This window comes from Mastigoproctus giganteus, chromosome 5 (assembly GCF_048544385.1).
Source record: "Mastigoproctus giganteus isolate SK-2022 chromosome 5, ASM4854438v1, whole genome shotgun sequence".
NCBI classification, from domain to species: domain Eukaryota; kingdom Metazoa; phylum Arthropoda; class Arachnida; order Uropygi; family Thelyphonidae; genus Mastigoproctus; species Mastigoproctus giganteus.
The window spans coordinates 49,264,184-49,277,490 of NC_143579.1; the positions used below are offsets into that span (position 1 = coordinate 49,264,184).

General features: G+C 36.7%; 1 protein-coding gene across 3 annotated transcripts in view; it reads left to right on the forward strand.

The window, feature by feature from the left end:
- The window catches only part of LOC150085378 (protein O-mannosyl-transferase TMTC2-like), a 217,782-nt gene that overhangs the window by 134,267 nt on the left and 70,208 nt on the right, over window positions 1–13,307 (forward strand). Inside the window, exon 1 of one of the 3 annotated variants that reach the window (XM_090374014.1) lies at window positions 4,347–4,397. The exons of the other annotated variants lie outside the window; for them this stretch is intronic. The gene's annotated coding sequence lies outside the window, so the exon portion shown is untranslated. Of the gene's footprint in view, window positions 1–4,346; window positions 4,398–13,307 lie in introns of those variants that run through there. 3 annotated transcript variants of the gene reach the window in all.

The following is a 13,307-nucleotide window of genomic DNA, read 5'->3' on the forward strand; positions in this document are numbered from 1 at the left end:
TAGGGCCTCCTCCTCAACAAATGCAACTCATCTTCTCGAGTATCACTTATACACGAAGTAGGTATGCAACTACAGCCTGACTATTAGCCTGGAATCCCAGGCTATAGTTTCATTAACAATTACGGACATATTTGAGACATTACCATGGTTACGAAAGAGTAAAGAATGAACACAGTCTAGGATGCGAAACAAATTTGCAGCCATGGAGAAAATTCTATCTTTTTCTCTCTTTCCATACGACAGGTACAGAAACTGTCTTCTACCCCCCCCCCTCCTCCTCCTCCCCATCCTGGATTCTCAACATTCTCATCGTCGTTACCATGGATACCAAAGCAGCTAATAACAGCTGGTTGCTTAGAGACCAAGAAAGAATGCAGAATACTCAAGGAAACAAAATGTTATTTGGTTTCAAACATATTACCGGAATGTTTTAGCCTAGATGGACTGGAAACATGTTTTACGTTGTGTACTGTATTCGAAGCTCCAGACGGGGATTCATTTTTACTCATTACGTGGCAAGATTCATATATACGAAATACATCACTTCACTAGAACCTCTCGTTTGGGCAAAATTAAGCTAAATAAGGAGCATGTTAACTCAACTGCAATATTGTACAATGATCATATTGGAGAAAGTAAAATCTCCTTTGATATACGCCTATTGTTTCTGTTTTAGACAATTTCATAACACATATTGGGCCCTCCTGCGCTAGCATCATCTTTTTATCTCCAGCCATTACTGGAATCACCAATTTTTCCCATTCTTTGATTCATTTTGGTCCATTTCCGAGGTGTTTCCTTCGCATCTTTATTGTTCCAACGATTCGTTTTTCCCTGAATATTTAATGGAGAGATAGTGGACGTCATCATAAAAAAGAGTTCATCGCAACTAAAAATTCGCCATTATTTGCCTCATTATTTTGAATTATATCCATGGTCTTTTCGAGATAATAGCCAAGAAAGAAAATTCGCTTATATTAAAGATCACCTCATTTGTCATATGTTCCCAGAAGAGGGCGTTGTTTCTGTCATAAGACAATGAGTCACGCCCATTTATGTGACATGAACTCCGATATTATAACAGACTAACTTTAGATATCTGACAAACTGGACAAAGTTTGGAAATTCTAACAGGATACTGGAGTTCGATAAATATTATCAGACATCATCACCCCATCTTTTTGTTTCATTTCTCGTTATTGTGCATATTTGTAATAAGTTAAGAAGAAAAATAAGATACTCTAAAGGGATAAACATATTCAAACTATGGTTTCGATTACGTACTATTCGCACTGTCGAATTGATTGTAAGCAATTGAACTATCGTTTTGATTGTTAGTAAGCACGGTTTGATTGTAAGAGCTTGAACTATCGTTTTGATTGTTAGTAAGCATTATTCTAGCTATCCACTAGAATTATCGTTTTGATTGTAAGCAAGCACGTTTTGATTGTAAGCCCTTGAACTATCGTTTTGATTGTTAGTAAGCATTATTCTAGCTATCCACTAGAACTATCGTTTTGATTGTAAGCAAGCACGTTTTGATTGTAAGCCCTTGAACTATCGTTTTGATTGTTAGTAAGCATTATTTGAACTATCCTTCTGATTGTAAGCACTCATTATTTCACTTTCCTTTTGATTGTAAGCGAGCGTTATTCGAACAATCATTTTAATTGTAAGCACTTTGAACTATAGTTTTGATTATAAGTAAGCATTATTTGAATTATGCTTTTGATTGTACGCAATCATTATTGGAACTATCGTTTCCACTGTAAGCAAGCATTCTTTGAACGTTTTGATTGTGAGCGCTTGAACTATCGTTTCGATTGTAAGCAAGCATTATTCGAACTATGGTTTTGATCGAAAGTATTAGAACTACAGGTTTTGATTGTAAGTATGGTACGTGACTTGACCTCATCCATTCACAGAGCGAGTCAAGTCACGAGACTAGTTTTTGTCATAATTTATTTTCTGCGAATACAACCCTTGTAAAATCGCCATTTTGCAATCATGAATATTCAGAAAGAAATCTAGAACTCGTAAGATCGCATTTGTTTCTTAGAGTCCGCGCAAAATATAACATTTCTTTCTTTATAAAGATTATTGCAGGAAAGTAGTACTTAAACTGCATAGATAATGCAATGGTCTTCAATCTCTGAGCAGAACAAACTTTCCTCTACAACGAGTTGCCATGGTATTACGCTGCTTTCAAAGAGATGGCCTCTCCAAAGGTTAACTGAAAGGTTTTAAAAGATGAGACTGCTATGACGGCCTGTTCCAGGACTGTCTTGTCCTCCTCAAAAAGTTTTAAAGTTGTTGAGGAGGACAAGACAGTCCTGGAACAGGACTGTCTTGTCCTGCACATTTTTAGTGCAATTTTAAACCCTACTTGCAAAATAGATCAAGGACAAGATCGTAATTATAAATTTTTACAGATGGAAAAAAAGTTCAGTTGCTTTGTTTAACATTTTTGAAATATTAAACAATTGTTTATATTTATGTGATCCTCTAAAATTGCTCAACCACTAGGTATATCTCTCTCTAAAATCCAAGAAGAATTTAAAATCTGGTGCCTTTCAATCCCATACGGTGCCAGATTTTACTGTAGGAAGTTTTTGAATTCAATTAACATTTCCAAAATTGCATTGAACAGCCGAAAATCCCCTTTCTCTTCAATGACACAGTTACTATAAACTCACATCCAAGAATATTAAATAAATATTTGTTTACAACTTCAAGAAAAAGATGTTTATTGTATACAAGATGGTGGCTCTCTGCATTATTCTGATTTTAAGACGATAACTGGATGAAAACTTTCTTGAACGTATCGAATGGCCATTGAGGTCACCAAATTTAACCATTAGATCTTTTGCTATATAGTTATACAAAAGATAATGCACTGTCCTGAATTGAGGATTATGGTCAAGCCAAAACAATATTTAAGGGGAGGAAAAGTTTCCAAAAATGAATCCAATCCTACATTTTAAAGTTTCCAACAGGTGTCAAAAAAAGATTAGTTATTCTAATGACTAACATTTCGAATTAGATTATAATAATATATCAATAAAAAATTCTTTTAATTTTAATATTTAAAATATTACAATTTGCTATTCTATTTCATTATAGAATTTTTCTTTAATTGAAACTTTCTTTTAATATTATTGTTAAGTTTAACTTTAAATAAATAAATTTCATAAAATAAACTTTTTAAGAGACAAACTTAGAGCTTAGATTGGGTAAAACTGTGGTCACTATTCAAAAACACAAGCCAAATTGTGCTCTTATGGCCAGCAGTTGACCCTATCCAATGCGTCTCAACAAGAGCTGTTCGTATTTTCAACTTTACTCCAGTACTCTTAGGTATTCAGTAGAGGAAATCGAATTTCATGCCTGGAGGATAGAGTGGGAGGAAAGACACACTTCAGGCTTACAACAGTGGAAACAGAGTGGCCCAATGAAAATAATCTTTTGCCATAGGAAGATGTGCAAAACTGATATTATAGTCGGATACTTCTAAAAGATAGATCTCGGAACTTGAAACCTTAAAACGGACCGACTTTCTTTTAAGATAAAAAAGAGTCAACCTTTAATGTGCTACCTGTGGTTAGGGCTTTGTGAAGTAGCTCTTGTAGAATTCGAAAATCTTTATAAAGTTTCCAAAGTGCATCGATAATACATAAATTTTCTTTGATGTAGCTGCGATAACAAAGATGAAAAGTTCACTATTGATCTTCCAATCAATACATCGACTTTGTATTAAGTGAATAAAAGAACCAAATAGAAAATAGCATCATTGTTTATTATCTTATTCATTGTTGAATAGATATAACAAGATTAGGTAAATACTTAGGAAATAAATCGATTAATTCATTTAGATGAAATAAATGAGGTCAATCAACTGATCTAATAATATATTTCTCATTGTATATACATGCAGTTTATACTTGTGGAACAATCAGATTTCTAACAATACTTTAATGATTCTCAAGCGAGCTCACGTGACTGATAAAAATAATAATAAAGAAAAAAATGTCAATTTCAGTTTATGAAACAAACAGATCACAAACTGAGGAGAAATGTCAATTTCAGTTTATGAAACAAACAGATCACAAACTGAGGAGAAATGTCAATTTCAGTTTATGAAACAGATCACAAAGTGAGAGAAATATGTCAATTTCAATTTGTGAACCAAACAGATCACAAACTGACAAGAAATATGTCGATTTCAGTTTGAAACAAACGTTCACAAACTGATAAGTGATGTATAATATTTTTTAATGATATTTTTATCAATTAAACTTTCTATTGTCAGAATCAATAATTTTCTCTCTTTTTTTTCCTAGGTAAGTGTTCATTCTCTCGTTTAAGAAAGTGGTTCCGCCGTAAGAAAGATTATTAAGGTAAGATGACCACGTACATTGTTTTGTATGGTTTAAATGCAGTTAAGTGTGGCTGAGCAGCAGATCCAACATGACGAATTCCTTCTCATCAGGCGGCTCGGATGTGAATTTCCTGGTTCGCTTATAACACAACGCTACACTAATCAAAGGATCAGTAGAAGCTGAGATGATGTTCCGTACCCTGTGATGAGTCATTACCCTAATGTTCGGTAATCCCATAGCGTTCCATACAGCGAAAATCGGAAAATTACATATTCTTAGCAAGGCACGCGTATAAAGAGGGCCTGTGTGACTAATCTCAAAGCCAGAAAGCTCCGTGCAGCATGCCAAACGAAATGCACCTTATAATAGATCAAAATAGGATGGACCTACCCTAACTTTCACAGGTCCCTAATCTACTCGATTCCACCAGGAGGCGCACAAGTTATATCTCCATTATTACATTATACTCCCTCCCATGTGGCTCGAAGAAATCCCTGATTCGCCTGAAAAACAAGTTTAAAAAGATGAATGGATGAACACAAAGCCAATACCGATTAGGCTTAATAATACGCGTTTCATATCATGTCAGATTATCGGCTGGATTAGTGTGGATATAGTTAACAGTTTTTAATATGCAATTTTAGAGATGATATTTCAAGTAAATAAAAGAAACTAATCTTAAATTTAATAAGATGGAATTCGCTGTGTTGGCAACCAAAATATACTCTCGAAGGAAAAATCATGGTAGTAAGAGTGATAGGCTTAAAATAGTCAACAAAATATTTACTTTTATTCTAAAAATACTTTAGATTAATATATTTAAATCTTATAGGTATATTAGTAGATTCAAACTAAAACAATATTAAACATATAAATGAAAAAAAACGTTACATGGAGGAACATCTTAAGCGGGTTTATTATATTTCTGCTAATATGAAATGACTATTTCTGCATAAGGAGGTATTTCAGAAAATTATCCTGCAAGGGAACTTTTTTTTTTTTTTTTTTTTTTTTGGAGCAAACTAGTTCCTCACTATCGGGTAGGTTATTACTCTAGAAAGGAAAGGGGGGGTCAGTAGAAAAAACCTCGTGTAGTTCGCGTAAGCGAGGAATTTTCTCATATCCAGGAAATTATACGTTTCTTCCAAATTTTCTTTAGTAATTGTCTCCAATTAAGGGTGCATAATGGTACGGTGGACGAGTACTACCGTAGCGGCTTCTGGCCCTGTGCGACGCAGACACATAGTACGGACCAGGGAACCTGTTTGAGGGGAGTTGACAAGGACAGCGAGGCGATAAATCAGAGCATGTGAATCGCTTGGACGTAATTTCCTGAGTCCATTTTGGCAGGCAAAACTAAACACTGCGGAACCCGTTCGTGCGCTGTCCCGCGTTAGATCGGTACGCTTTCCCGATCCGGAGTTTTTAAAACAGCGAGACTCCCCTCGAAGCACGTACGCCGGTCTTGAATTTTATGTACACAGCCAACTGATATGCTCCCCACACACACACAGGCACCATCCTGCATTGAAAACAAGTTGTCGAGTCTGGAACGAAGCGGATACTTAAAATCAGGTCCAACTTGTCTAGAAATACTAATAAAAATAGATACTAACTGCAGCTTTAGTTTGAGGAAAGACTAGATCGGCGTTACCAAACTTTTTCGACCCAACGCCCCCTCACAAAATCTTTTTCTGCCCAACGCCCCCCTCAGATTAAGTATATGCCAATGCTTCCTATTCTTCCCTTAAAATAGGAGTAATGCATAAAAAAGGTATTTTCAATGATTATTACTGACTGTTTTTATCATGCCTTTTTATTGCACTTAGATTACACATAAAATACTAGTGTGATCCTTGAGCTTGATGAGTTTTGGCTAATTTCACAAAATCTGGAGCATACTTGGATAGTAATAGTCTTAAATCACCACGATTAACAATATCCAAACGGTTTCCATTCTTCACAAGTATGCGATTCACTGCACTATATCTTCGTTCAACCAGATAAGAAGATGGAAAGGCAATATAAAGAAGTTTTGCTTTTCTCCATAGAGCAGGAAATTTCACATGATATTTAAGCCACATGACTTGATGTCCTCTGCTGTTGAAGATTTGATTCGATTCTTCATCATTTTTAAGCTCAACAATTTCTTCTTACAAACTAAGTTCTTGGTCTTCTGCTTTCAAATGAATGGATTTTTTTACCCAGACGGATATTTCCAAATCAATCAAGTCTTTAAAGCGATTCTCAAAGTCACTTTTCAGTGACTGCAGATATAAGCAATATTCTTCCAACTCGTCTAAATAGGATGTTTTTTATGCTGCTCATGGTAGGAAACTGCAAAAAAAAAAAAAAAAACCTCTTCTGCCAATGTTATGTTTAAACAACTCCAACTTCATGGTGAAAGCAGATAACGCAGTATTAAATCAAATTAAACTTAAATGCTTCAACTGTCGCATCAGACCACCAAATGTCAACGCTCCCCTAACGAACCAAAACGCCCCCTAAAGCTTGTAGTCACGCCAACTCCCCCCGGGGGGGGGGTGCTACCGCCCACGTTGGGAATTGCTGGACTAGATGATAGTTAAGCCTAAAATTTGCTTTTTTAGGCTTAGCAATTATTAAGCCAAAAATTTTATATTTGGTCTGATATGAGACTTTGCTGAAATCAATAAGATATTTTACAATTGGGTTCTGCTGAAGTTCATTCATTGCCTCTACGTCTTCTTTGAATGAATCGCTGAAAGTTGGAGAAATGCCAATTAAATTGTAATTCTCTCCTAATAGGGGTTTTCTGATTAATTAAGGAAGAATCTAAAATTATAGAAGACACGATAATAAGATTTATCTGGCAGTTAAAAATAGCTTAAACATAATTACTGAGCGCAATCAATAAATACCGTTTCTCCATCATCCTTATTTCCATCGTAATACCCTTCCACCGATCGCTTCTTATCGAAAAGATAAGTGATCTTATTTTCACTCATTCTCATCAGTAAGCACATTTTTTGTGTTCTCCCATCTTAACAAACTCTGGCATATTACACGCATTAACTATCCAAAGTAGCAATTACCAGCTTGTATATTTATATTAAGCATGTTCACAAGGAGCATCAGTTATTTTTAGTGACGCCTGGTTGTCACAGTTTGTTTGTTTAATGAGGCCATATTAATATGACAACTCCCAAGGGTGAGGAAGCAGAGAAGGTATAAAGTGAGTTGAAAATAATGCCAGCAGTTAATTTTACTGTCATGTCTCCATTGTCTTGATGCAAAACACCGTTCGATAGAGAAAGACAGCTGGCTTCCAGTAAAGGAGAAAACGGGTAAACATTTTTATTCTTAATGTTGGATACTTTCAAAGCATTCTGCTGCATATTAAATTTCCAATAATGAATTTAACTTAAGATTCCCTTCGCAAACTCCAACAATATTGGTTGCGTTAAGCCTAATTGCCTGAAAAAAATTTTGCAGTTATATCCAGTAAACAATTTAGAGCACCACCCAACGGATTAAGCAGTAACTAATCGCATAATTACTGCTAGAAATTAACTCTTTTTATTTAATTATTTATTATCTCCTAGAAAAATAAAAAACATTTATTTATAGAGTACGCGTCTCCATAATGAAAATTTCCGCTAGAGGCCACCACTGGCCCTTAATATTTCATCAAAAAATAGGCCAAAAATAAAAAGATCTCTAATAATTACATTGCTTTTATTAGGATATCAAATACTGACACCTGCGCCCTCTCTCAATTGTCACCAAGTAATGAATAAATGGCTAAACATTTTTATTCTGTAACGTTTTATTCTTAATATTTCATCAAAGCATTCTGCATATTAAATTTCCAATAATTTAACTTATTTTTACATTCCCTTTGCAAACTCCAATAATATTTGTTATATCCAGTAAGCAGTTACGAGCACCACTGAACGGATTAAGCAGTAACTAATAGCTTAGTTACTGCTAGAAATGAACACTATTTTATTTATTTATTCATCACCAACACCAGTAGACAGTTTCTAGCACCACTCAACGGATTAAACAGTAACTAAAAGCATAGTTACTGCTAGAAATTAACACTATTTTATTTATTTATCACCAACACCAGTAGACAGTTTCTAGCACCACTCAACGGATTAAACAGCAACTAATAGCATAGTTACTGCTAGAAATTAACAAATTAATACGCTATTTATTTATTTGACACCTCATTAAAAAATAAAACATTTATTTATAGAGTACGTTTCTCCACAATAAAATTCCGGTAGAGGTCACTACTGGCCCTTAATATTTCATCAAAAAATAGGCCAAAAATAAATCTCTAATAATTTTAAATGTGCATTGTTTTTATTAAGATATCAAATAGACACACCTGCGCCCTCTATCAATTGTAACCGAGTGCTTTTATAATATTCTGTTGTAAAACTGGGTGTAGTCGTATGTTTGTTCAGCAACTAGTAGTAATAATAATAATAAAAAAACACAAAAAAAAAAATTGAGCAATCGTACAGAGAAAAAGATAATGAATGTCTCCCCATATATTTGCAGTTGTGAACTCAGTTCCTTTATGACTAAAAGAAGACCATAATAAAATAGTCTGTGCTTCTGGCATTGCATTTAAACAGTCATATTTTAAGTCGTATATATGAACGAAATGGGGGCCCTACGTTTGCTACTGTAACCCGAAAGCGCTTCAGTGAACTGCCAGGGTAACCTAACACCCTTTTTTCAATACCCTCCCCTTTTTTTCTTCCCCTCAGCCCTCTGGCCGCTCATGCAATGACACAAGGCATTCGTACAAGGTCGTCCGCAAACAAATGTAGAAATCGTGACAGTGGTCCGTAGCTGGCCATTCTCCGTGAAGTCGAACATGTAATTAAGCCGGATATTTCTACCAGCGACCCCACCACAAACGCTACACACGGTACAAATGGAACAACACACATTTCTACGTCGAATTGGTTGCTTTAAAATTTTTTCGATTTTTTTTTTTCTTCTTCCCCCGATTCGGTTGGGGTGCACAAGAGGGAAGGAAAAATAGACGGGGAAAGGAAGAAACTAAAAGGTAGGGGGGTTGAGTAGTGCGGGGGAAAGGAGAGGGAATAGTTCCTGGAACATCTGTAATCACTAGAAAGTACTCAACAGAAGACCGGCCTAGCGTACAAGAGGCATTCTACGTAGTCCCGGTATATAATTTCTCTCCATTTGACGGAGTCGTGAAGCGACCCAGTATACCTTCGGCAGATCCCTGTGTCGCTAGGGAGGTGTAATCATACGGACCTCCGGAGGGGCGACCGTATAATTTTCTTCTGTCCGGTTTTTACTGATTGCCATGCGTCAAGGGAAATACGAGTAATTCGCGCGCGTAGACGCCGTCAAGGTATGTCATTGCCCGGGCCCCGTCGTGACGGCTGCCGCCGATGCGTAGTGCCGACACGACGACTTGCAGTAGCTTCCTTTAGCCACTGCCGGTTTGCCTTTTTGATAGTTGGTCCCCCCCCTCTCTCCCGTCCCAGGGAGATTTGAAGACGCGACGAACATGAAGTTAATCCAACCTGCAGACGACACTATGGCTGTGTTAGTGCCGTAATTAGCATCGGCTAATAGTCGGTGATCGGCTTTTGCCCTTTCAGTAGCTTCACCGAATCCACCGTGGGAGGGAACGGGAAAGATGGAGTAGATCGAGAGAACCCAACTAGATAGACAAAGAACTGAATGATGACTAACAGAACTTCCGCTAGAGGTCTTTGTAGCACTGTTCTGTGGAATAGTAATGTTTTATACAAAAAAGATACGCTAATCAATACAGAATTCCCATGTAGGAAACAGCAATGTAATCGAGCCCAACATGACAGTTGGCCCATGGAACCAACCTGGACAATACTCTTAATGCTGTATTATCCCTAATTAGATTCGATTTTAATCAGTTCCTTTTACCTCCTACAGCGAAGATGCAATTGAAATTCCAAAAGAAATGGTTGAAAAAGACGTAAGTACTGAAAGAAATACATCGGTACTGAAAGAGCAGCAAGAATTACAGCGAAGACAAACATATAAAGTAAAGAAACACAACCAAAGATGTATTTGAAGCTAGATTAACAGTAGATGTCCTCAGAGTAGAATGTAGTATCAACATCCCTGAACTTTGCAAATTGTGTCGGCATAAATAGGAAATCAAGAAGTTAAGCAAACAACCCAAAGAAAGGTAACTTTGCTACGGTTTAATTAATTTAATTAATCTGTGGTGTACAAAGGATAAAGAAAAAAAAAGAGCTTGTACTTTCAAAGTATCCTTCGTCTATCCATTTAGGTTAGGCAAATTGATCCTTCCGCCATTTAGAATTAAGGAAGGATCACCTCGTCTTAAAGGAAGCGGAAAAAACAGGATTCAAACAGGTAGCATATAGTGAGGAGATGGTGCTTGCCATCATACCTGATTTAGGTAGTCTGGAACCCTAGCGCACATATTTTTAGAATTCCCGAAAATTAGGATGCAGGGATATTCCTTTAACCATCAATAACTATATTAGTCCAGGTGTTAGACTCACCTTGTACACAAACGACAAGGTAGCTAACTATTAACTGTATAGTCTTTCTCTCTCTCATATATGGAGCACCGCAATTTCAATGATATCCAGCATTAACATTATTATCTAATGATAATAGACAAACGTAAAGCATTTGAGTCGATGTTGCAAGGTGGGTTACAAGCTGGTGCTCAGCTACATCGCCAAGCTTTCAAGGACCATAGCGAGAGATTGACTAGTGTTTCCTGCATATAAGAATTATATATAATGATCTCTTTGTACAAAATCAATGACTGACCAGAAATTCAAAAGTCATTTTATTGAGGAGAACATACTGCTTATTCTTCGGAGCAAGAACAACGGAAGAAGGAATAGAGGACCCAGCAACGAAGCGGAACGTAGAATTACACTTCAGGAAACAAAGGGAGGAACACTCTCATTAGGTTCTAATAACCTCACTTGTGTACAGAGTTGGACAGCATTAGCGAATAATATCAACCAAAAGAGTCCATATCAGGTTGCCACGTTTCCTGCTTACTCCCTTACAGGACAACCATTACGAAGCTATGAACAGGCGGTACAACTTGCGAAATTTGAGAAATCAATAATTGCGTTTGTCTTGCTCTTCTAGATCAGGCAGTGAACTTTGTAACAAACCAGTTAATCCAAATAGCTGAAATAATCTTCCAAGTTATGAATAATTTCCTCGGTCGTTTAAAAATGCGATATTTAAAAGGGGCCTTAAGCTTGGAAACAAAAAAAAAAAAAAAAAAAACTCACAGGAAGATTAATCCAGTGGGTATGGCAGATAGGAGAATACAGTGTGTTCCGCAAGGCATTCGAGGATAGAAAGAGATGCGTGCACCAATTCCCTGAAGCCCACTTTTAAAGCTGTTTATTCCAAAGAGTATTGCACAAATGCTTTAGAAGTGTTTTGTGGTATTCTTGGTTCACTGTTTGACAAATTCATAATGAACAATATCCAGCGAGTCAAAATTATGATAAACATGATCGGGATTGTCTTGCTTTCTTGGGCATGAAGAACATGGAGTCTTCTATTGAGAGCACTCGACGAGCACTTTGTTTCCAAGTTACAGCTATATCCTCACGATTCGTCGTCAGTAATGATGAAATAAACAAAGTGCGAGTCAGCAGTAGCACTTTGACAGAAGATCGTGATATGCGAGAACTCGTCGCTCTCTGCGATCATCAGTGAGGATGCGAGGCACCAATTTGGCTCATCGCGTCGACTTCCCAAATCTTGTGTTAAGATTGTCTATGAACAAGAGAAAGACTGCACAAGAGCGATTGAATCACTGATTTTTGAAATTTAAGGGCACAGAAACCGAAGATCATCGTCAACGAACAAGCGACCGTTTTTAAGCTTTCTGAACCACTACAAAAGTCTTCGAACAACAGATATCTTTTATGAGAAGCTGCTTTCGCGAGTTTCTATTGCACGTTTGCTTAATTCGAAACAAACTTTGATACAAATTCGCTGCTCAGCAAAATCACGCGTTTTCAAATACGAAGAAACATAATAAACACCTATTCAATGTGAAAAAGGGTTAAAGGTAAAAGGGTTAAAGCGTTACTATGTGTAGATGAATCATCGAACGTGTTACGACAAGTCTAAACTCGCTACGACGTTGAAATTTCAAGATAAAAAGTCAGTCGCTGAACTTTTTAATCACACACCTGGTATAAAAAAGATTCCTGGATCCTTTTTCGTACATGAGTTCATCAGGTACTCAGAGCCAGTGATATAAAAATGAATCTTAATTCTGCTCCCACTTTGGAGTCTCCGCTACTATTTCACACATACTATCTTTTCAAAGAAACAAAACCCAAGCTGAAAGATAGAAATCTTAATTTCTCTTCTATTCAAAAAGAATTGCGCAACTAAAGTTTTGTCATTTCCAAACTCCATCTGCCGTAACTGAATCAGAATAATGTGCAGCCGATCCAGATGAATTCATTATCATAGAAGAATTTGGAGATGATTCGCTGCCCACATCGCTCCTACTCTACAACAGGATGTTGTTGTTGTAGTAGGGTTTTAGGAGCATCAGTGACTAAGGCCATATTGCTCCGTATATACTGTCTGTAAATTGCGGGTGTTCTGTGGTCTATTTTCTGTTTGCTGGATGAAAAACCAAGCTACCCTCGCCTGAGACCGACTACCTCAGCCACTTTGTGAAAAAGGCAATAAAAATTCCTCCCGTCATCGAGAAGACTCGAACTCAGGTCTTTTCCACTCGATGTTGGAATTACAGCGATTCTACCAACTGTGGCTACCCACTAGGGCACAACAGGATGTAAATGAAAGCAAATTTAAACTAAATGGCATGATATAACCCTCGCCATCTTAACTGGATAATCAACTAAGGAAGAT